Source organism: Thermobia domestica, chromosome 12 (assembly GCF_964235325.1).
Source record: "Thermobia domestica chromosome 12, izTheDome1.hap1.1, whole genome shotgun sequence".
Classification (NCBI taxonomy): Eukaryota; Metazoa; Arthropoda; class Insecta; order Zygentoma; family Lepismatidae; genus Thermobia; species Thermobia domestica.
This window is the reverse complement of record NC_137465.1, coordinates 176,243,424-176,266,759: the sequence shown is the minus strand read 5'-3', so window position 1 is coordinate 176,266,759 and position 23,336 is coordinate 176,243,424. Positions and strand designations below refer to the sequence as shown.

General features: G+C 36.1%; 1 protein-coding gene across 1 annotated transcript in view; it reads right to left on the bottom strand.

Annotated features, from left to right (window-relative positions):
* Positions 1-20,030, bottom strand: part of LOC145666846 (matrix metalloproteinase-21-like) — a 227,550-nt gene extending 207,520 nt beyond the window's left edge. Inside the window, exon 1 of the mRNA XM_081734421.1 lies at positions 18,938-20,030. The gene's annotated coding sequence lies outside the window, so the exon portion shown is untranslated. The remainder of the gene's footprint in view (positions 1-18,937) is intronic.
* Between the last annotated feature and the right edge of the window lie 3,306 nt (positions 20,031-23,336).

Sequence of the window (23,336 nt, the reverse complement as noted above, 5' to 3'; positions counted from 1 at the left end):
TATTCGATCTTTTTCTACAATAACAACGCAAATAATTGTACAGTAGGTTTTTTCATTTCCGGCTTAGAAAGAAGGATGGGTTTACATATTCACATATTCGCAGTCATTTGTTTTACCGCCTTGTAATCAAACATGGACTGAGTTTGAATCTCTCCACCTTATTGGGACAGCGATGTCTTCGCCATTATGAAAAGAAAGAAAAAAGTCAATTGTATCTATGATTTGTTACACGAAAAAGAAAGGACGATATGATATTTCTATATCCACTTTTGAGCTGTAATTCTTTCAGAAAGTTTTCAAGCTACCCATAAATGAAGTCATATCACATTTTTGATGCGTGATTCTGAGCAGTGGCGTATGCATAATTTCATCAACAGGAGGATTAATCACTCAATCTCTTTTGAGAACAATTATGATTTTTCTGTACGCCACAGTCTCGTTTAACCGAATCTCGATTTTTCGAATTTCCGGATTAACAGAATCGCTAAATAAGTGTTAAGCTAAATTTAATTTCATTGTTTTAGCAGTACGGCTTTAGCTTAGCAATGTTCGCTTTTGAAGGCATCCTATCTTGTTAAAAACTCTTTTCATGTTGAAAATATATCAAATAACAGTACATATCTATATCAAAAAACTTCATTCCGGTTTAACCGAATTTTCGTTTATCCGGAGCACCGGCACTCCCATCAAATTAGATTAATGGAACTCTAATGTACTTATATCTTTGTACAGTAAATGTTTATTATTCCATATCATCTTCAAGATGAGGGGGGGGGGGGTAAAAACTCCCAAACTTCTCTTGCGCATGTCATTGGTCCCGAATAATTTCTGGAAACATTACATTTTATGATAGAATAATGGATTAGGATTAGGAATTAAATTTCTGGGCTTTAGGATCTATGACCATGTTAATCAGCCACGTGTAAGGGATGATTCTCGGCGATCACGCTATCCGAGGAAAGGAGAGAAAGAAAGGAAGGAAGTGTCCTGAGACCTATATGTTAGGTACCATCCCTGCATTTTTCTGGTGCGAATGAGGGAAACCCAGGGAAACCTCATTCAGGATGGCTGGCCTGAGAAAACTTTTACACTTTTCCGACCGAGTGCTCTCACCGTGAATCGAACTCGGGACCGCTCGCACCAAATGTGAGAGCGTTAGCGATTGCGTAAAATAATGGAAATATGGCCGGGACCTTGTACACTAGATCTCTTCGTGGCGAGATAGTATGATAAGAAACGACTAATACAGTGAGGATTGATCTCGCATGATAGCCTGTGCACCCGCTAACTGCACCGGATTCAAGCCCGGATGATGGTTCGGATCCCACGTTAATAGTAGGTCCCGTTCTTCATAACCTTAAAGTGTTGCATAAAGAACTCAAAACAAAGTAACTCAAATCCACAACACAAATATAGTAAATTTAACTAAAACTCAGAAACAAAGCTCTTTTAAATGTTTAGATTGTAAAAAACATTTACGAGGAGAAAAGCATTCAGCTAGCTTAGAAACAAATCACATTCAGTGACAGACCTATTCACTAAAGATATTGAAACAGTAATAAACAACGCAATAATTTGTGAAATAACCTACCTTTTTAAATAAACTGATGTGTGATACCTTAGTAATGATGGGCACAAGTCGAGTCAAAGGTAATTTTCTCGAATCGAGTTCCGAGCCGAGTCGCTGTTTTTGAGGTCGAGTTTCGAGTCGAGTTGAGTTTGATAAATGGCTCGCTCGTTCAGCCCGTTTCAACTCGTTTTCAAATCATATCCTGATTGGATGGAAAGCAAAAACCATGAGAAATGTGACCAGTAATGTGGATAACTTTTAGTGTTGCTCACGAGAGGGGACACAGCTCACATCTCATCTCGTCTCGATAACGAGACGATAATAAATTTCTATGACGAGACAGCCTCAAATCTCGTGAGCACCAATATAAGTATATGCTGTATTTCTTACCATCAAGGTTGAGACCTGCACGGTCGCAGTTTTGAGCCCAACCGAAGTCCAACCCGGGTACTGATATCAACCGGCTCGGCTCGGTTCAAGTGAGCGAAGTGCCCAAGCCGGTTCGGTTGAGATGAGCAATCGGCTCGGCTCAATTGAGCCGATAGCTCGAGCCGGCACAGTTAGGATGAGCCACTGACTCGGCTCAGGTGAGCTATCGGCTCAAGCCAGCTCCGGCCCGGCTCGGTTCGGGTGAGCCATCGGCTCTGTTCTGTTCGGTTCGGTTCGGGTGAGGCATCAGCTTGAGCCAGCTCGGATGCGTAAGCTGTTGTCTCGGCTCACTTCTCGGTTTGGCTCGATAGTGAATGAGCTGTGAGCCGACTCGCTCGACCGTTAATAACCCTAAACCCGGGCTGAGCAGTTTTGAACATGTTTGTCCGGTGTCCTATAACTTTTAACAATTTTTGGCTCGAGCCTGAATACTTGCTCCTCCAGAACTCAAACCCAGAACCTCGTGAACGATGTCCTTGCCTCCTGAAGACTTCTTGATGACCGAGATCGGCAAGAATCTAGTTTTTAGTTCTCAGACACAAACCGCCTATCTTTCATGGTTATACACGGTGTTGTTATAATAGTAATGCGTATTTAATAATAATAATAATAATAATAATAATAATAATAATAATAATAATAATAATAATAATAATAATAATAATAATAATAATAATAATAATAATAATAATAAGTTGTAGTAGTAGTAGTAGTAGTAGTATCATTAATAATTATATTGTCTACGTAGGATACTTGAAGAGAGTACTGGAAACTACACACAGGATTTAGCTCGATTTTGCTCGACTCGACTCTAATTCGAGTCGAGTTGGAGGAAATCTTTCCTGTCGAGTTCTCGAGTCGAGCTCAACAATTTCTGTTTCCAGTCGAGTCAAGTTTCAAAGAAAACTCGCTCAAACTCGCTCGTGCCCATCCCTATACTTTAGCAAATCGAGCCAACGTAGATGGATGGTTAATGTTCTCGGTTCACTTTAGTGAAGTTCCTTGATTCGAATCCAGGTTCGGGTATTCTGACTGATTTTTTTTTCATATTTTTCTCTTAGACTCTCAAAGCAAATGGTGTGATAATACCTTTAAATATAGGCTCTAGATGGATTTCTTCCAAAATTTATTTCTACGAGGGTCATTCGGAAAGAACGTTTTGCGCTAGCGCGTGCGCGTGTTCCCCGCTTTAGCCTAAGTCTGTCACCAGCTGCGATCCGCTACGGTCCGTTATTGCTTCGCTGTGTGACTGTAAAATGTGCGATACAATTACTGATCCCGCCAAGTGTGAGGTTCGTAGTGTGATAAGATTTTTGAATGTACGAAAAGTGCGTCCGATAGAAATTTATAGACAAATCACTGAGGTGTATGGAAATGTAATGAATGAAGCATCAGGTCGTAAGTGGTGCATTATGTTTAATGACGGACGGACGAATGTGCACGATGAGGAACGCTCGGGCCGGCCTTCTGTTGTGACTGACCAACTCAAAGGAAGAATTGAGCGGAAAATTCAAGAGGATAGGCGATTCACTATTGATGGGCTACACGGGTGGAAGCCACTACGGCAGTGATGATGAACTTAAGGAAGCTGTTAGTGATTGGTTCAACAGTTTTGGCGGCAACTGTGTATGCCGAAGGCATAGAAAAACTTGTACCACGGTATGACAAGTGTTTAAATTTACACGGCGACTATGTCGAAAAGTAACTTAAGTATCACATAGTATGTAACACAAATTTCGCCTTTGTATATCAGTTATTAAAGTGTTTATACAAAAACGTTCTTTACTTTCCGAATGACCCTCGTATGTTGCATTGCTTACTGAATAGTTAATACAAGAACCGTAATCTACCTCTCTTGCAGTGGAGATATTGTTATGGTACGAATTGTAGTGTTAAGGTGATCTTGGTATCTATTTATAATACAAAATCATCTCAGTCTGTGAGTAGCACTAATTTGTAGTAGTAACCATCGCCAGTAAGCTGCATTCACTGCCAACCTACCTGATTATCATTATTTGAAAATGGACAGTGAACATGTTGAACATGAACGTGGCTAGCTATTTATTATTAGAACAAACTCTGTATTAAATGTAAATAAGGTTGTGATTACTTATATAAAATCCACAATATAATTTAGTAATGAAACAACATATACACAATGTATAAACTACAAAGAATTATTACTGTTTACTTTTAGGAGAACGCAATATAGTAGGGGAGAGGAAGGAAATGGCGATCAGTTGGGAATGGCGATCAGCCCACTTTGCCCTCTTGCGTGACCCGAGGAGAAGTCAAATTAGTGCTGTCATGTGACTCTTGTACCAAGGTTTCTTGTGTATTGTCGAGGAAGTTGTCAGAGAAGACTGAAGTCTACATCGTGATGAAACTTGTTTTTGTTGATTTTCTTATAAGGATCTGCATATTTCAGCTTACGATACGTACAATTTTAAGTTGTAAGATCTTGAAGTTACCAAGATTCATAAAAAGTTATATTTACATCTAATGCACGACACATAGTTAAATTTCATATAAACTACGTTTTACAGTATAACCAGCTCAATTTTCAAAATGGCGCAATGTTGGGAACGCCGATCAACGTGATCGTTTACCATCATGGTGATCGCCATTCCTAACAAACATGTGGAATACTTCTCCAGCCAAAAATTATAAAAGAGGCTTGACCTAAGATAGGTAATACGCCTACTTGAGTCAAACACTGAAACTTTGGTATCGGTGTAACCTTTGTGGATTGTGGGTGCATGCTGACTGTACTGTTGTGGACTCACCAAATGTATATATCTGTGGCGTGTCTTTGAAAAAACGTCAATAAAACATTCAGTTGACGTTTCTCAGTCTTTCGAAGACGCAGGTAGAAAAAACAACATAGGTGAGGTAGAAAAAAAACTTGAACTGCCTATGAAACTATGCGTGTTTATTAAGCTTGTACTGTGATCGCCATTACCAACACGTGATGGGAATGGCGACCAAAATAGCAGTTTGAGTCTTTCCCATCGTGTTCCCGAACTGAAAGAATGATCCTCTTTATATTTAACACACTTATTGTAGAAGGATTGGAGTACGTATTTACAAATTTGATTCAATATATCTTGAAAATGAAACTACGAAATAACCCATTTTTCTTAGGTGATCGCCATTGCCCACCTCCCCCTATAACAATCTTTACCGCGAAACCGCTAATCCATATGAAGCATACTACCAATAATAGGCGGTATCGATATTTAGATTTGAACACTAATATTTGGTGTAACTCTTAAGTTAGTTTGGTAAACTAGAAAAAAAGAAAGAAAAAAAGTTGCATGTAAACTTTTAGAACTTCAAATTCACGATTTTAAGCTATAGCATACAGCAAGCTAAGCAACTTGTTTTTAATAAATTTAAACATACTCGTAGGGTCCACATATAGACAGGCCTGCAGCCACGGAGATATGAGTTAAAGCTTTCCTAAGCTTGTCTTGCTCTAGTTCTAGTAAATTATGCCAAACAGTAGTCCAAAAGACATATTCTAATCCCGCTAAACCTTATGATACTTCCATAACTTCGCTGCTGCCTAAGGGTCCGCATAGAGTGTAATTTTCTTACATGAGCAAAAGTGTGTTATTTGTTTATACTTTTACTCAAAATACGTTTCACTAATCTTCTTCTTCAAAACAAACACAAAATTTCAAAAGGCCAGGAGATGTTTTCTTTGTAAAAATTGGTTATTGTTTGGTTTTAGTAGATACAGTCTGATGTATAGCAATAGAGTAATATCTGAAACTCAGTGTTTGGACTTGTAGTTTTTAGTATTAATATTTGAATTAAGTATTAATATTTAGTATTAATATTTGAAGTTTATAATATTTCAGTTATATTGAATTAAGTTGAGTTTGAGTTTAGCGTCCCCTTCACCAGTAAGGCACAGTCCAGTGAGATGTGGACTTACTGATTAACATGGAATCTGAACCACATGAGCTCCTGCTGAGAATTGAACCTGGGTTTCCCTTCAGTTATATTTAGAACTACCTTAATAAATAAATAAATAAATAAATAAATAAATAAATAAATAAATAAATAAATAAATGACAATCACAGTTATGTGTTCGTTGATCTCTGTTCTGTGATTATTTAAATTTTATTTTTATTATATCAAACACATTTCATGTTATACGTTGTATAGTTCTTGAACTTCATTCAATTTTGAAGTCAGCAATCATATTTGGTTATTTTGTTAGGGTACTGTCCCTGCATTTATCTTGCTTAAATCATATTTTAAATATTAAAAATTCCCTAAAGTAACAAAAATTCAGATTCAGCTTGGAATTCCCCGTAACATTTTTCTTTTTAATAAATAACACTCTACATTCTGACATACCTATAAAGATACGAGAATATATGCAAAATTTCTTTTGGAAAGTTTCCTAAAATAACTGTAAGTGGCTTGAAAATTGAATTCGGTAATAACTGAGGTCCAAAAGGGTTTTTAAACAGATTAGTTGTGGGATAAACTTCAAACTGAAGAGTGAAAGAGAAATATGAAGCAATTGGTATGCTTCAGCTGCGACCAGTCGTGGTAAACTCTTGATTAATTTGAGGCTTTGGAAGTTATCCAACGCCCGTTATCTCTCTTCCAACACGGTCAAATCAAGCGTTAAAGATTTACGACTTGTTCCAATTCTGACCCCCCTCACACCATCCATGTAAGAATGCATCTGGCCTCGAGAATGCTGCTTAGTACATCAAACTGCTGAGATTTAGTGTTGTGACGCAAATTCTACTTCTACAGTAACAACTATATAATATTTCTTCTGGCATTAAACTACACGAACATCAGTATATAACTAGCTTTATTTACTGTATAAACATATTTTACGCTTAGAAATACTTCTAGAATGAAAGGCGTAAGAACTCCTTTAGGTAAGTTATTCTCATTCTTCTAACGAAAAAATACAGAAAATTATTATTATTATTATTATTATTATTATTATTATTATTATTATTATTATTATTATTATTATTATTATTATTATTATTATTATTATTATTATTATTATAAAAGTACTATTTTAAATCAAAACATTGCTTTAAAAAGTTTATTTATTTGTTTATTATTGAAGTTTAACTTAATTTTTCAGTACCGAGGCTATATGTGGCGTGAACTTACAGCATAAGGGGGACAATGGGAACATTAACACCGTGGAAATTGCTCCCGTCACAAAAATAGAACTAAGAGAAACATTAAAAAGAAAAGGACAGAAACCTTGTGTTTTTTTATGAGAAAAGACGAAATACTACGAAGTTGTGCTATAATGTTCTACTGTAAAATCATGATATTAAGGAAACAAGAGATATATTGACATATAACATACGAGATGGAAAAAAAAAAAATGGAGAAAATTAATTAGGTCAAACGGAAAACCAATGAGAAATTATATGCACAGAAGGAAGGAAGAGAACAACAATGCAAGTAATTAAAAAAGGAAAAAACTGATTAGGACATGTTTTGAGAAAAAATGTACTATGCAGAACGTAATAGACGATGTGGCAGGTTAAACACTGAGACAGCGTTGCCAGGTCTCCTAACTTTTCAGGAGATTTTCTGGTTTTTCAAGTTATTTCCTGATCTACTGATCCTTTTTAAGGGGGCGCGGGGCCTCAGTGATAGAGCGTTCACCTCCGGTGCTTGGGGTCCCTGGTTCGATTCCAGCTCGCGCCGTGTGGACTTTGTGGTTGACAAACACCGTGCTCATGGGTTTTCCCGGGGCTCTCACGTTTCCCCCCACTTTCTTCATTTCTCTCATCTCTCATTATTACCGTCTCCTTTAGCCTAACCGGCATAACCGTGGGACGTAAAACTGAAAGAACGAACGATGATTTTTTTTTTAAATGATAAAATTCTCTTGGATTTGCACATCATCCAAAAGTTCTTTGAAAATGTAGACTTCAGAAGTCCCCGGGAGTTCTGTCTACAGATGAAATCTACTTTGAAGCGAAATATTCCCTATCTATGTCAAGAAATCTTCCAAATGATGGACTGCGAGATTTTCAACTTAGGTGTCTTGAATTTTATATTGAAGCAGTACATCAAATTCGAGAGAGATATGCACTTCATGATCCCGTCATGAAACATTTAGAGATGATTAGCCCATCAAATGTGATAAACAAATCGGCACAATCAATTGCTCTTTTCGTATCTGACTTCCTTAATATTATAGAACAGAGTAAATTGCAAGAAGTAGACGTAGAGTGGCGGTTATTGCGAGACACAGATTTGCAAACTGAAAATAATGATTCTGTTCAATATTTCTGGATGTTCGTCAGGAAAAAAAAAGTATTCAAAAAAGTAATAATGTTTTCGAATTTATTCACAGTCGCCGCTCTACCTTCGTCACTCAAGTGCCGCTGTAGAAAGTCTTCTACCGTAAATTTGATGAAAACAAAACAAAAAACAGACTAGGTACCCAAACTTTGCCAGGATTATTACAAACAGGCTTACTTTCAACACCTCAACACCTTCCCTGTGGATCGCTCTCTTACCAGTAGAGTCAGTGTTGACGTGTACACAGATGAAGAAAATTAGCCCTTTATTGGTAAGTATAATCATTGATGGGTTCACTGTTTGCCTTGTAAAAAAAATAATCTTGTTAAATAACATCTTTAGGTAGTAAGTTGTGTCTCCTGGATTTTCCCTGGATTTTGGATAAAAATTTTCCTGATTTTTCGAAAAATTGGCTGGCAACGGTGCAGTGAGACGGGGAGCTAGACTACAGTTAACGGATGGTGTAACAACGAATAATATCTACACCAAGACGAAGAGATCACATGAGTACCGAAGTGTATATACAATATCTTCTTGACTTCACTGCCTGTAAAATATTTGATAATCATATACATATTTGAGTGTATTTTCAACTCCATTGCACACTACCGTGCCTTTTCTTTTTCTGCTCGAGGCCCAGAGCCCAGCGCATTATCGCCCAGTGTTGTACAGGTTGACTGAGGGAACAAGCCGGTTGAGATCAGCAAAAGATAACATTTTAACTCAAATATATAAAATGTCTTTCTCAATTAAAAAATAAAGTTAATCTATTAGTACACCTTAATTATTAGTCTTAAATATTTCTATCCTATTGGAAGTTAGTTTATACACTGTACAATGCCTGCACTGAAATTATATTAGGAGTTAATACATACATCCCAACTGCATTCGAAAGAAGAGCAACACCACATGAATCATTGAGAAACGTATTGACGTTGCGTACTTCACTCAGAGGCTGCGAATATATTCTTTAACGTATTCCCACGAATTATGTGTAGCATTTGTCGATGATAACGGGTCGCTTCTCTCTGCCAAGAACGAAAAGGGAACAAGAATTTTGATTTTTATTCAATTTTCATTATGAAAAATTCCAATTAGATTATTATTGCTAAAACTATTCATGTATTCTAGTTCCAGTTTCAAGGTGAAATTTATCTAAACATGTTATTAGATAGGTCTAAGGGAAACAGTATTACTAAACGCTATTTTACTTTGTTGTCGTAATTCCAAAATGATGAAAAATATAGAAATTATCTCTGTCCTTTTGAAACAGGAATTTTGGTAAATGCTGGGTTTCATGTCCGCTTATTTAATACTGAGGAGTTTATTTAGTTTCATTTGCCTAAATTGAGGGACCCTGAGATATTCTATTTTTCTCATTAATTATGAACCTCATATCTCCTTTAGGATACACCCCTTAATTAATGTAATGATTAAAACCTAGCTCAAGGTAGGTAATAAGATGTTCCAAAATTTTCAGCCGTCTTCAAGTGATGCGATCACAAGCAACAGACAACGTCTCTTTCAATATGAGGGGAAAAAAGTAGAAAACACTCCTATCTGCCCCTTAAAACGAGAAATTTACAAAGGCTGGGAAATTTGTTAACTTATTTTCAATGAGGACCTTATACGCAGAGTTTCATCTCCCTAAATTCAGGTATTCATGTGGTACTCTATTATGGGCAAAAGATTTGAATCACCTTTTCCTCTCGTATTTCAAAAAAATTCGTTCATCCTTTAGAAGCAGAAGTTTTGAAGACACTGGAATAGGTACACTATTATTTTCATTTAAAAGTTCATATATTAATTTTCACATCTTTAACATAAGCGTATCGCTACATTCGGCACTTTCTCAACAAAGATATATATATATATATATATATATATATATATATATATTATTATTATTATTATTAAAAATAACCCCATTTACCCTTAGGAGCGGAATTTTCTGTCTGAAACACTTATTTCTATTGTATTATTTTTATTTTATTAGTTTTATTTAAGAGTTTATACACCGAATATCACAACTTCCATTTAAACAAATCCTCATATTGGGCAATTTCTCAATAAAGAGACGGAAATTTGGGTGTTATAGAAATGGACCTCCTCTCCCCCATTAGGACTGACAGTTTCTCAACAGCTAAAATACGTGTTCCATTATTTTTTATTAAAGATCTTATATACCGAAATATTTCAGTTTAATATTCCACGGTTACGCCTGTTAGCATAAGGGAGATGGATGATTAAAACAAGGGAATGATGATGGAAGAATTGGTGAAATGAAATATGGGAGGAAAAGGGAGCACCCCAAGAAAACTCATGGACACGATGTTACCCACAAGACTTACCTTGGCTGGGGATCGAAACAGGGACTCCACGTACTAGCGGTAAACCCTTTACCAATGAGCCACTGTATCCCCTATCTTATATACCGAATTCCACATCTTCTACTAAGCAAATCCCTACATTTGATGTTTTGTGAATAAATAATGGGAAATTCCAATATTATAAAAGATGTGGAGAGTAATTTTCGAAAACACTGAAACAGGTATTTTCTTTTTAAAAATTTTTTTTAGAGATTATATATATTGAAGTAAGCGAATCTTTGCATTGGACAGTTTTTTTTAAATAAAGACAGGGAAATTTGGATATTGTAGAAACTTACTTTCTTTCTTTAAGTGCGAAATTTTCGAACCGATTTTTATCTCTCTATCTTAAGCGAATCCTTGCAATCAGCATTTTTCATTAAACAAAAGTGAAGTTTGAGTACTTGAGATATGTTCCGTTTCTTCCCCTCCCCTTAGGAGATACATTTTCGAAAACGCTGAAATACGTGTTCCTTTATTTTTAATGAAGAGTTTGTATGACGAGTTTTATATCTCTACTTTTAGGAAGTCGTGAGACACACTATCTTTTTGAACACCCCTTTTACTTCCCTTAGGATATGATATGTATTTCTAAAATTCCTTTCTTATCCCGTGATGTTCTGACAAAGAGAAAATATCATGTCAAAATTTCACGTTTTTAGCTTTCTACCTATAGTAGATGGGCTAGGCCAATGGTTCTCAACCGTTGTGTCAAGACACACTGATGTGTCGTGCAGTCCCATGAAGTGTGTCGTGAAATTTTGGAATTTAATGAGCCAATTAGTCAGAATCAATTTTAAGAAAAACTGTAAGAGTCAGCAACTCCTATGGCAGTAACAATGCTCAGTAGTGAAACCACTACTTTTTAGAAACTTATAGTTCTATACTATTATCAGTGGCGTACACCACAAGGAGCGTTTTGGGATTTTAACCCCATTGAGCAAGATATTATGGAAAAGGAAACATTTACTATATTAAAATATACATAAATCATGCATGTCGTGAAAGGAAATGAATGCTTGACATCCGCTTGATGAAACTCTGCGTATTCCACTGACGTAAAATTTATATAATTTTATTATATCAAGCAAGTGTGTCAGGATGTCGAAGATATACGGTAAAGTGTGTCGTTAATCAAAAAAGGTTGAGAATCAGTGCCTAGGCGATCATGAGTGAGTCACTTCTACTCCTTTCCCCATCCTTTTACTTACCTTCTCTAGGTCAAATATCGAAAATCGCTGAATGGCACGTCTAATTATTTTAAATGGGAAGTCCAAGTCCCGAATTTCATATCTCGCTTAGAGATTCAATCACTATCTTGTAAAATGTAAAAGATCTCGGAATGGGAGAACTATAAATAGTAGAAGCTCAGTTTCTCCCTGAATCATTTACAAACATTGTTAAGTAACTAACTGCCTTGTAATCATATTGGAATTAACAAATTATATTAATTAGACTATTTTTCTTTTCCACATCTAAGATATAGGGTCATATAAAAAGTATGTATTGGTACATTTTTGAACAAAAAATTTCTTTATTAAAAATCAATTTTAATCAAGTACATATTGATCATTATTATCCATGACCTTTTGCCATTTTCAGGTAGCTTCCTAATTATATCGGTGTAGAACTTCTGAGGGTTATCGTCGAAAAACTTGGCCAAGTGATTTTCAGCGGTGCTCCGGTCAGATTTTTTTTTTTTTTTTTACTATCAACAGTTTTGGCAGAGACCGAAACAAATGGTATTCAGATGGGGAAGGTCCGGGCTATACGGTGGATGCATCAAAACTTTCAATTTAAGTTCCATTAATTTGTTCCGAGTCATTAAAGATGTCTGTGCCCGCGAATTGACATGACGGAACACAACTCCCTTTCTGTTGGCCAATTCTGGTCGCTTTTTCTGGTTTGTTTCGTTCAAAGGATAGAGTTGTGCACAGTACAGAACCGAATTGATGGTTTCGTCACGTTGCAGCAGTTCATAATGAACAATTTCCTTCCAATCTCACCAACCACTCAACATAGCCTTGTTTGCCGACAATCCAGTAATATTGTGTTGTGTTCCATCATGACAATGCGCGGTCACACACATCTTCTATGACTCGGAACAAATTAATGGAACTTGGTTGGGAAGTTTTGATGAATCCACCGTATAGCTCGAACCTTGCACCGTCCGACTACCATTTGTTTCGATTTCTGCAGAACTCTTTTGATGATTTTAAAAAAAATGGCCGACCGAAGCGCGCCGCTGAAAATCACTCATTTTTTTTTCAACGATAAACCACAGAAGTTCTACACCGATGGAATTATGAAGCTTCCCGAAAAATGGCAAAAGGTCATAGATTAAAATTGATTTTCTACTTATGTACTTGATTAAAATTGATCAAGTACTTTATGTACTTGATTAAAATTGATTTTCAATAAAGAAATTTTTTGTTCAAAAATGTACCAAAAAACCGCGGAGATTTTTTATATGACCCTTTATTTTGTCCAGTACAAGTTGCCGCTTCAAATCAAGAAGCAGATCTTTATTCATTATATTCGCGAAGTAACCGATCTGGGGTAATCATCCCTTCACTCCAACTTAGATTTTTTAGAAACCTACCTAGTTTATGAAACAAGAACAAGATCGTTAGAGTCCTTTTCTTTAAACTGTTCAAAAAAAATCACCTTCCAATAAACTACTCCATCCAGAATTCAACAGATTATTAAAATCTATATATATAAAAGAGAACGCACAAATCCTTTGTTACCTCATCACGCTAATACGGCTGAACCAATTTCTTTTATTTTTGGGGGGTTATTAGGATTTGGACCCTAGATGGTTTTTATCATATCACTTTAATTTTTAATTACCAGTGTCTTGAGATAATTGACCATTCAAGTGTCCATAACGTACAAATCCTTTGTTAGCTCATCATAGCTAAATCTAACCGTATTTATATGCAACCCACATGACCGTGTCACTCGGCGGGTTAACATAAATGACAGGCGATATAATGTTAACATTCTTCTATGGTTTTTATCATATCACTTGAAAGCGAAAAAGTAAAAATTATCTAAGTAACAAAGTTTATTGCGTTCCAGGGTGACCGCAGCGAAGCGGGGTGAACGCTGCTAGTATGTTATATTGTACGATTGTTAATTAAATATTTACTTATTTAATGGGAACAAAATAATGAAAACAGTTTTTGAGATATTCATACGGACAAAATGCACTCCTTCAGTCCGAAAAAACTCACTCTACCAGGAAAATACTGATCTCGATATTTTAAAAACATAATTGTAGAATTCTCAGTGTTGGGTAAGTTACTTGCAAAAATGTAACGCGTTACAAGTTACTTTACTTTCTCTTAAAATGTAACGCGTTAGTAACGCGTTACTTGGCCCAAAAAAGTAACTCTTACTTTACTTCGAAAGTAACGCGTTAGTAACGCGTTACTTTTAGGTCCGAAACTTTAAAAATGTGAAAAAATATGACTTCAATTTTCCGTACTACTATTACTACCACCTTTATTATTATTATTATTATTATTATTATTATTATTATTATTATTATTATTATTATTATTATTATTATTATTATTATTATTATTATATTATTATTATTATTATTATTATTATTATTATTATTATTAATTATAAGAACACTGTATATAAAAATGAAAGATAGGCGGTTTGTATTTGAATACTAAAAAACTAGTTGATTGAAACCCTCGGTAGTCGTGAAGTCTAGGAGTCAAGGAAATTGTTCACGAGTTTCTGAATTTGGGTTGAGGGTCTAGGCTGAGTATTTGGGCTCGAGCCAAACACTGTTAAATGTTATAGGGCACTGGCCAAATATCTTCAAAATTGCTCGGCCCGGATTTAGAATTGTCAACGATTCGAGCAGCTCGGCTCACACCTCATTCACTATCGACCCGAACCAAAAAGTGAGCCGAGCCAACAGCTCACCCAACCGACTCAGCTAGAGCCCTCGGCTCAGTTGAGCCGAACCGAGCAAATGGCTCATCCCTACCAAGCCAGCTCGAGCTGATGGTTCACCCCAAGTGAGCCGGCTCGAGCCATCTTCTCAGTTGAGCCGAGGCGAGCTGAGCTTGTTATAAAAAAAATCTCTTGTGGTCTCGCTATCGAGACCAGACGAGATGCGGGCAGTGTCCCCTCTCGTGAGCAACACTAAAAGTATTCCATATTCCTGTTTAGCTTACATTTCTCATGGCTTTCGTTTTCCAGTGTAATCAGGCCATGATTTCAAGACGAGTTAAAACGAACGAACCATTTATCAAACTCGACTGGACTCGAAACTCGACGTGAAAAACTGAATCGACTCGGAACTCGACTCGAGGATATTACCTTTGACTTGACTCGAAACTAGACTTGAATTCGAGTCGAGTCGTGTTTTAGCTTGACTCGTGCTCATCCCTATGCGTTAGAAAAAATGGTTGCTTATTATTATATACTAATAACAATGTTGTTATGTAAAATTAAAAATACAGAATATAGAGAAACATTACACTACTCTATAATCAACGGGACTCTAGGAAAAGCAAACTGATCTGAAAGAACTCCAATATTACATACCATCAGCAAACTATTTTCTAGTAATAAAGTAGGCGTGCTCATCAGAACACAGTTTATTTATATTAACCAATGTAAATCGATAATTATGGCACCCTAGTTGTTGATAAACATTTTCCGCCTTGGCACTTCAGACACTTTACTATTAAATTCTGTCCACCATCATCCTCAGCTCTTAGGAAAAAAGTATTCTTTCAAATGTTCGAATGGTAAAATATTTTCGTTCTCCAACTTTATAAAAACAACACCAATCAAAGTAAAATAGACTACCGGTAACATTGCACTCCTAGTTCACTCACTGAATGTATTGATTTGGAGCTGTCAAAATCTACGACAAAATCTTCCAGGTGCTTGCAATCAGTACACTTGATTTCCCTAAGGCTGTCCTCATCTTCAAAAAGCAGCAAGTGGCACTACGAACTTATCTGTTTCTCTGTGTGTCTGTGACTGTCGGTCACTGACATACGTAGTTCATGCTCGATTGTTGATTTCTGATAAATTCACTTACAGGAAAGAAACATTTGTTTCCGAAAAAATATATACACATATATTGTAGTTACTCATCCGAAATGTAACGCGAAAACAGTAACGCAAACTATGTACGTTACTTAAAAATTTGTAACGCGTTACCGTTACAGTTACTTTGGAAAAAATGTAACGCGTTACTAGAAAACGTTACTTGAAAAGTAACGCGTTACAAGTAACGCGTTACTTGCGTTACGTTACTTCCCAACACTGAGAATTCTTAATAAAACACAAATAAAGTCAACCAAACTATTATTAAGGAAATAATCTTCAAAAATTTTACTCCAGCAGTAAACTAGGCCTCTTAGATTTTCCTATGAGGAACGAATGATATATTATAATGTTATTAATGAAATAATCCTAATAATAAACGACAAACTTCTCAGTCTGTTATGCTAATCCTAATAATAAAGTCACGGTAATATATGTTGCTACCTGTGCTATCGTTTGCCTGTCTGATGCAAATAGATGTCACTACCTGTGCTATCGCTTGCCTGTCTGATGCTAATAGAAGTCGCTACCTGTGCAATAGCTTGCCTGCCCTTGAATAATTGGAGTTGGAGTTGAGTTTAACGTCCCTTTGCAGCAGCGAGGCTATACGAGACGTGGACCTACTGATTAACGTGGAATCCGAACCACATGAGCTCCCGTCGAATGGTATAGTGATTGGGGTAGTTGGTGGGCAATTTTTTTTAAAAAAAGTGTTAAATGTAAACAGGTAGAGTTTTTAACTAAGTATAGGCTACGATTTACCTTATATTGTACGTGTGGAATCACTACTTATTTACAAATTAGAAATACTACTTGCTCCCATAAGGATTTGGCTAGTCTGTAAATTGTCTGCACGTTAGTGACATTTCCTGATATCTGGTAAGAGGCATCGTAGCTAGTGACAGCTATTAGCTTGACAGTGAATTGTAGTGAATTAGTGTAACTGACGCAAAGATATTATTTTTTAGTTTAATGTCCCATGGTTATGCTCTTTAGACTAGAAGATTAACCATTAATCAAAGTGATTGATTGTGAAGTTTCTTTGCTCTCCTACCGGGAATCGAACCTAAGACTACGTACACCAAAGTCACTAGGCCAGCGGGAAGGACCAGAAACTGAGACCTATTGTGTTTAGCTATAATACGAATTAAGATTATCTAAATATTTTTGCCTACATGTTTATGCAACCTGTAATACTTAAATATTTTGAAGTTTGCGTATTAGCGTTACTCACAGATTGATACGTTTTGCTTTATAATAAGGCTTATTAAATCCGTTTTCGATTTTCGATTCGATTTTCATTCTTTACTACCCACATTTGATTTAGGGTAGAGAAAATTTCAAAATGAACCCTGGGAAATCACATAGAAACTTTATAAAATTTATTGTTGAAAGAATTGAACGGTGTAACCAATAGGTATCTGCACATATGAATGGACAAACGACCGGAAGAACAGATGGACCAACCACCTTTAATGGTATGTGTGGTTTATGGCAGTGGTTCTCAATGTAGGCGTTCTCATTTCGAAAGGGGAATACTGGATCAAAAAGAGGCAATTGGTGGGGGGGACAGTAGACTATTTAGGTGTGTTTGAGGTTTCATGATCTGTTAGATTTCTTATTATTGGACGAAAGCCATTATGCAATTTACAAATTATCGAAACATTAGACTTTTTACACAAATTATATTTTCCAACCAGCATAGGAATAGCCACTTTAAAACTTAATTTTTTGCTGCATTTATACCCTGAGTTTTATATCAATTTTGTAATAATAAAAGATATAAATCCGACATACAAAATCTGTTATTATAGCTAAAAAATGTCGGTCAAAGAAACTTGGTTGAGTCCTTTCGTTTGGACAGCGAGGAGAGCAAGCGAACATAAATAAAAAGAGCTAAAAATTGCGTTTGGAGGGGGAAATAATGTAAGGAAAAAGGTGACCAAAATATTCTTCAAAGCTGAATTCAAGCCTTATTGTAGTTCTTCAACTGCCTCGGCCAGGTCTTACGTCCAGGAATGTGCAAGGATGGATTGGGTCAAAAGGAAGGGGTGCACTCATCTAAAGGGGTGCTAGGTTCGAAATAGTTGAGAAGCACTGGTTTCAGAGACATGTAATTCTGTTGAAATATCGAATTCATTTTCTTTCTACGACCACAAAACTTTCTATCTCGTAAGTAACGGGCTTTCTCAATTTTGTTTAAGGTACTATTTTTCTTCTTTTTCTTCACTAATTAATATTCAGACAAGAAACACAATGTGGGCAGTTATTAAGTAATATAAAACATTTAATAAGTGAATAAAAGTGTGTTTTATACATTCTCGAAAATTTAGGCATAATTTAAAGAAAAGATCAAAATCGCAAAAGAGAAAAAAGAATATGTGAAGACAGGGGAAAAAAAATCAAAATTAAGGTGGAATTCGTTAAGTACTATTACTACATGCATCTTGTGACTTTGGTCAAATAGCCCAATCAGAAACCATCCAGTACGCATCTCACTCAGAAGCGTACCCACAAGTGGAGGATATACAGAGTACGAACCTCCTTCCCAAACTTCCTACCTCAACATACATTTGTACACTTTCTCAATAAAATTATAATTGTTTAACAGAGAAATGATTGGTGTAGGATGAAAATTTGATCTTACATTTCATCTGTACTCTTTCTCTTATAAAAACTTTCTTGTTCTATCATTTACGCCCCCCCCCCCCCATTGAAAATATAGGTGGAAGTATTTTAAGATTACTGATCGTTTTCTCGAGTGCAGAATAATATTCGTTCAATACTACATAGAAATAATGGCTTGTAATATTGGATCCCTCCCCTCCCTTCAGCAACAACAATTTCTAGGTGCGCACCTGATTTCACTACTTTGTTTTTGAATAATTTGATTTCTAAAGGGGTTACCTGCACAAGAAATATATTTAAATTTGGAGATTTAAAAAAAAAAATCTTAGAAAAAAAATTTATACTCTAAATTCATTAGCTATAGTTCTTGTTTTCTAACGTTTTAATTCATTCTGAAATTTTCATCGGCTGGAATACAATATACTAGATTAGTATATATAGGTATTATGTAAATGCATAAACGTAAATATCATATAAAGAAAAAAACAATAAATTTTGATAAAAATCTCTAAAAGTAGTTTCTTTTCCACTTACCGCTCAGATCCTTGTCCGTAATTCTTTGTTAAATTGTTCAGGGAAATCATACATTTTCAAATACAAAAATAAATGAATCTGTTTTCCAAACACATATTTTGAACGGCTTTCGTATACGCAGGCAAAATCACTTAAATTATTTGCACACATATCTCACACTGTGTGTGTTAAATGTTTAAAACACTAAAATTTCACCTGTGTTTGTCTACAGATATGCATATTACACTTCAGAATTCTGTCGTTTACTACACAACCGCTCACATATGAACATTTTTCAATTCTTGGTCTTAAAATTCAAGTCCGAAAGTAAGTATTGTTTACTTTTCAGAATTCAGTCAGATTTCTATTTCAGAATGTAAATAACTCACATTAACACTAAAACATACACTAATTTAAAAATTCGATTTCTCGTTCCTTAAAATGAGTTCCTCTTTTCATTATGTTTCAGTTTTGATATTCCGCGTTGACAAAAGGAGAGAAAGAGAGAGAGACAGAAAATACCGTGTTGCGAGTTGTAAGATTCGCGTTTGTTTGCCGTCGGAAAGGCAGGAGAAGGCGGGAATACCCCGCCTGGTCCCGCCCATTATTCTCACCCTTTTGACACACCTTCTCCCTCTGGTCCTCTTTTCTTGATAGAAGAAAAAATGAATTAAAAAAAGTCTTGTTCACCTATTCAACACCACTTCACCGAAACACATCATCACACTTTCACGCAGGAAAGAAACAGAATGAACCATATCACTAAGAGAAAATGTTTTGTCACGTTCTTTTAACAAAAGAAATTATATCTACTCCATCACATCTTCCTTCGCCACCCATGAACTCATTTTATGCACGATCTTAATTTCTTCGGACAGACCTGGAATATCTATCGAGCCAAACGTTGCGCTTCAAATTACATTTTCCGCCAGACCTCAATTTTCTTCCTTCTTCTCAGACGTTTATGAGTTCGCCAGGGAATATTTCCAAGTTGTTTTGTGTTAAAGCGTAATTCATTGGTTGTCCCCTTTTGTTATTATATATAGTGCCGACGTTGTGGAGGAAGTGTTAAGAAGGGAATAAAACGGTCCGTTACTAAGAAAAAGCACTCTGAGAATAATGAGGCAAAGTTTTCGTTGTTATCACTCCTTGTCTGACACAAAGTTTAAAAAAAACAAGATTGCTACTAACAGAAGTCCCAATGACACGTAAACAGGGTGAGTTTGTCACTAAAACGAATGATTGTGGCAATTCCAGCTATCGCATTGAGATTTATCGCCGTGTTAGTGTCCAATGAATGCGTTCTGGGCAACTTGTAGAATGCTTTTGTACGGACCACAGCTATTTTCAGTTACATTTCACGGGAACAACTACTTTGTCCTTTGAACTGGTAATTTTCTGGTGACGTAAATATGTGAAGTGATTTATCGTTAAAACACAGTCACACACAATTTCCACTTTCAGCTGGATACTGATTGAGATGTTATGTGTGAGTTATTACGACAGAAAAGGCAATAAAAAATGTCATCTGCATTTTCTTTTGGAATCTTATCTTAATCATACTATGTTATTTTGTCCATAATATAACAGTTTCTTTTTTCCTTATATTGCGTATATTATTTTGTCACATTCTTTTTATTAATTTTAAAACTAATTCAAATGCCCTTATATCTATATCTATCTATATAATGATTATTATTAATAACACAACATTTTTTTAAAAAAGTAGTAAAACAGTTTCCTACACAAAATCATAGAATTACTATGCAAACGAGAAACTGGATCGCCAAATGCGAAGTATTCATGACTATAATTTATTATCAAAGTGAGCTATTTTTCTAACAAAGAACAGTATAAAAAACAGACAGTTTTATACAGCAGTATAAAAGAGCTATTTTATATATCATTGTCTTTCCTTCATGGCGGATCGGTTCTCATTAGATGTTACATTTGATACTAGTTCAGAGATAAATGTCTCTTCAGGCCCGTATCCACGGAGGGGTAAGAGGGGGCCGGACCCCCCTCTAAATTTTGACTGGCCCTCATAAAATTTCACGGTAGGCTTGCAAATGAACTATAATATGGTGATGAAATATAATATGATTGGGTTGGGCCCCTCCTAAATTTTGGGGCTGGCTACGGGCCTGTGTCTCTTCGAAACCCCACTAATATTCACAAGGTGTCCTTTAGTTTATCTAACCTTAAACCAATCAATCCACCACAAACCAAAATCCCTGTTACTAGAGACTGACTATAAAATTGACGCCCAAGATTAGTATTTCCCCCAAAACGAGAAATTTCTCGTCACGTCCCCACCCCGAGACGAGAAGTGCATTTTGAAATTTGAGACGAGACGAGAAATTTCTCGAGTCTTGTGGGGATCACTGGTTCACCCAAGTCTTAGATTTCAAACAGTGTTTTAGTGTTGTGTGATTCATAGTAAGAAGGCAATAAATTGATAAAATGTTAGTACGAACATTCATCAATGTAACAGAATTCACGACGAAAGATTTTGAACGGAATAATAACACGAATTCCCTGCTTTCAGATGAAATTTAATATGGTTTTGGTTTGTTAATACCAATCCTAGATATTTGAAAGTATCCACTTTATTAAAAGTAGGGATGGTACTGAGACCGAGACGGATTTTTATATACCGAGACGAGACCGAGAACGAGACGGACCTCTATAAATCGAGACGAGACCGAGAACGAGACGGACCTCTATAAATCGAGACGAGACCGAGACGAGACTTAGCTCAGTCTCGAAAGTCTCGGTCTCGTCTCGAATATTGATATAGACAACTATTAAGATTGACCTTTACTCAAAATTTCTTTCGTTGCTGTATTAGGTAATATGGGAACGGTTGACTAATGTTCAGTGGCGTATTTAGGGGATGGCTATCGGACTGAAGCCCCTCCCGAAATAGATTTGTGATCATTTTTTCGCATTGCACGTACAACACAAATATTTCTTACTCGTTCTCAAGCCTCTCCCGAAACAAAATCCACTGCTGATGTGTATAGTCATCTCTGTCTCTCTCTCCCTCTCTCAACATATATATATATATATATATATATATATATATATATATATATATATATATATATATATATATATATATATATATATACACTAGCGGATCCAGGATATGATCGAGGGAGGGGCTAAAGCATAGTTTGATATTTTACCCAGTGTAAAGAAAGAAGTAGGATTGAAGCCCATTTTATACAGTGTATAGCTGAGCATCAAGGGGAGGTAAACCCCTCCCCTTGGATCCTAGCCTGTATATCATATCTAATATAAGTAAAAGGAAGAGTTTGTCTGTGTGTCTGCGTGTATGTCTTTCTGATTGCCTGTGTGCGGCCTGAGGACCAGACGATAGTCCACGAGTTACGAAATTTGAGTGACAATTATCATGTCCCAGGCCTCAGACCAAGAAGAAGCGTTTTTTTTTTTTTTTTTAATTTTGAATCAGGAGGGGCGTTTACCGAGATATGCAAAAGTAGTAGAAAATGACCGATATTAATGTCGAATACATAGTTTTCGCAGTCGTTGAGATCAATGATGATACATTAGCGATGACTTTCAAAGTCAGCTACCAGTGCATGCGGGCCGTGATTCACTTGCGGGGGAGGGGAGTACCGAGACTAAAAAATAATACAAAATGACCGATATTAGTGTGAAATAGTTTTCGCGTTTTCTGAGATCAATGGTGAAGCTCCGATCGCATTAACCTCCAAATTCACCCCATTCAGCTGCGGGCCGGAGTTTACAGGAGGGATACCGAGACATGTAAAAGTAATCCAAAATGGCCGATATTAGTGTCAAATGTATAGTTTTTGCGGTCGCTGAGATCAATGGTGTCACTTCCATTAGCGATGACTTTCAAATTCAGCTACCATTGCATGCGGGCCGGGGTTCACCTGCTGGGGAGGGGGTACCCAGATATGCAAAAATAATACAAAATGACCGATATTAGTGTCAAATACATACAGTAGTTTTCGCGGTTGCTGAGATAGTGATACTCCCACAGGTCTTGACTTCCAAATACTGGTCCCATGCGAAAAATAGGTATTTCATCTAGTTATATATAATAGTCATATATATTAAAAATGCTGAATTTTTTTAACATTCTGTGTGAAATATGGAAGGGGAAATTCTTCCAGATACTCTGCAATGTCACTAGATAAACAAGCAATGTTGCCAACGCAACATAAAGTTGTAATTTCTCAAATTGCACTACATTTGATATTACACATTTCTGTTCAGTTAATTTAGTTTAGTGCGTGAGTTTTCTCGGGGTTCTCCCGTTTCTTTCCACTTTCTTCATTCCACCATTTCATTCATCTCTCATCATCACAGTCTCCTTTTGCGTAATCGGCATAACCGTGGGACGTAAAACTCCAAAATTTCATTT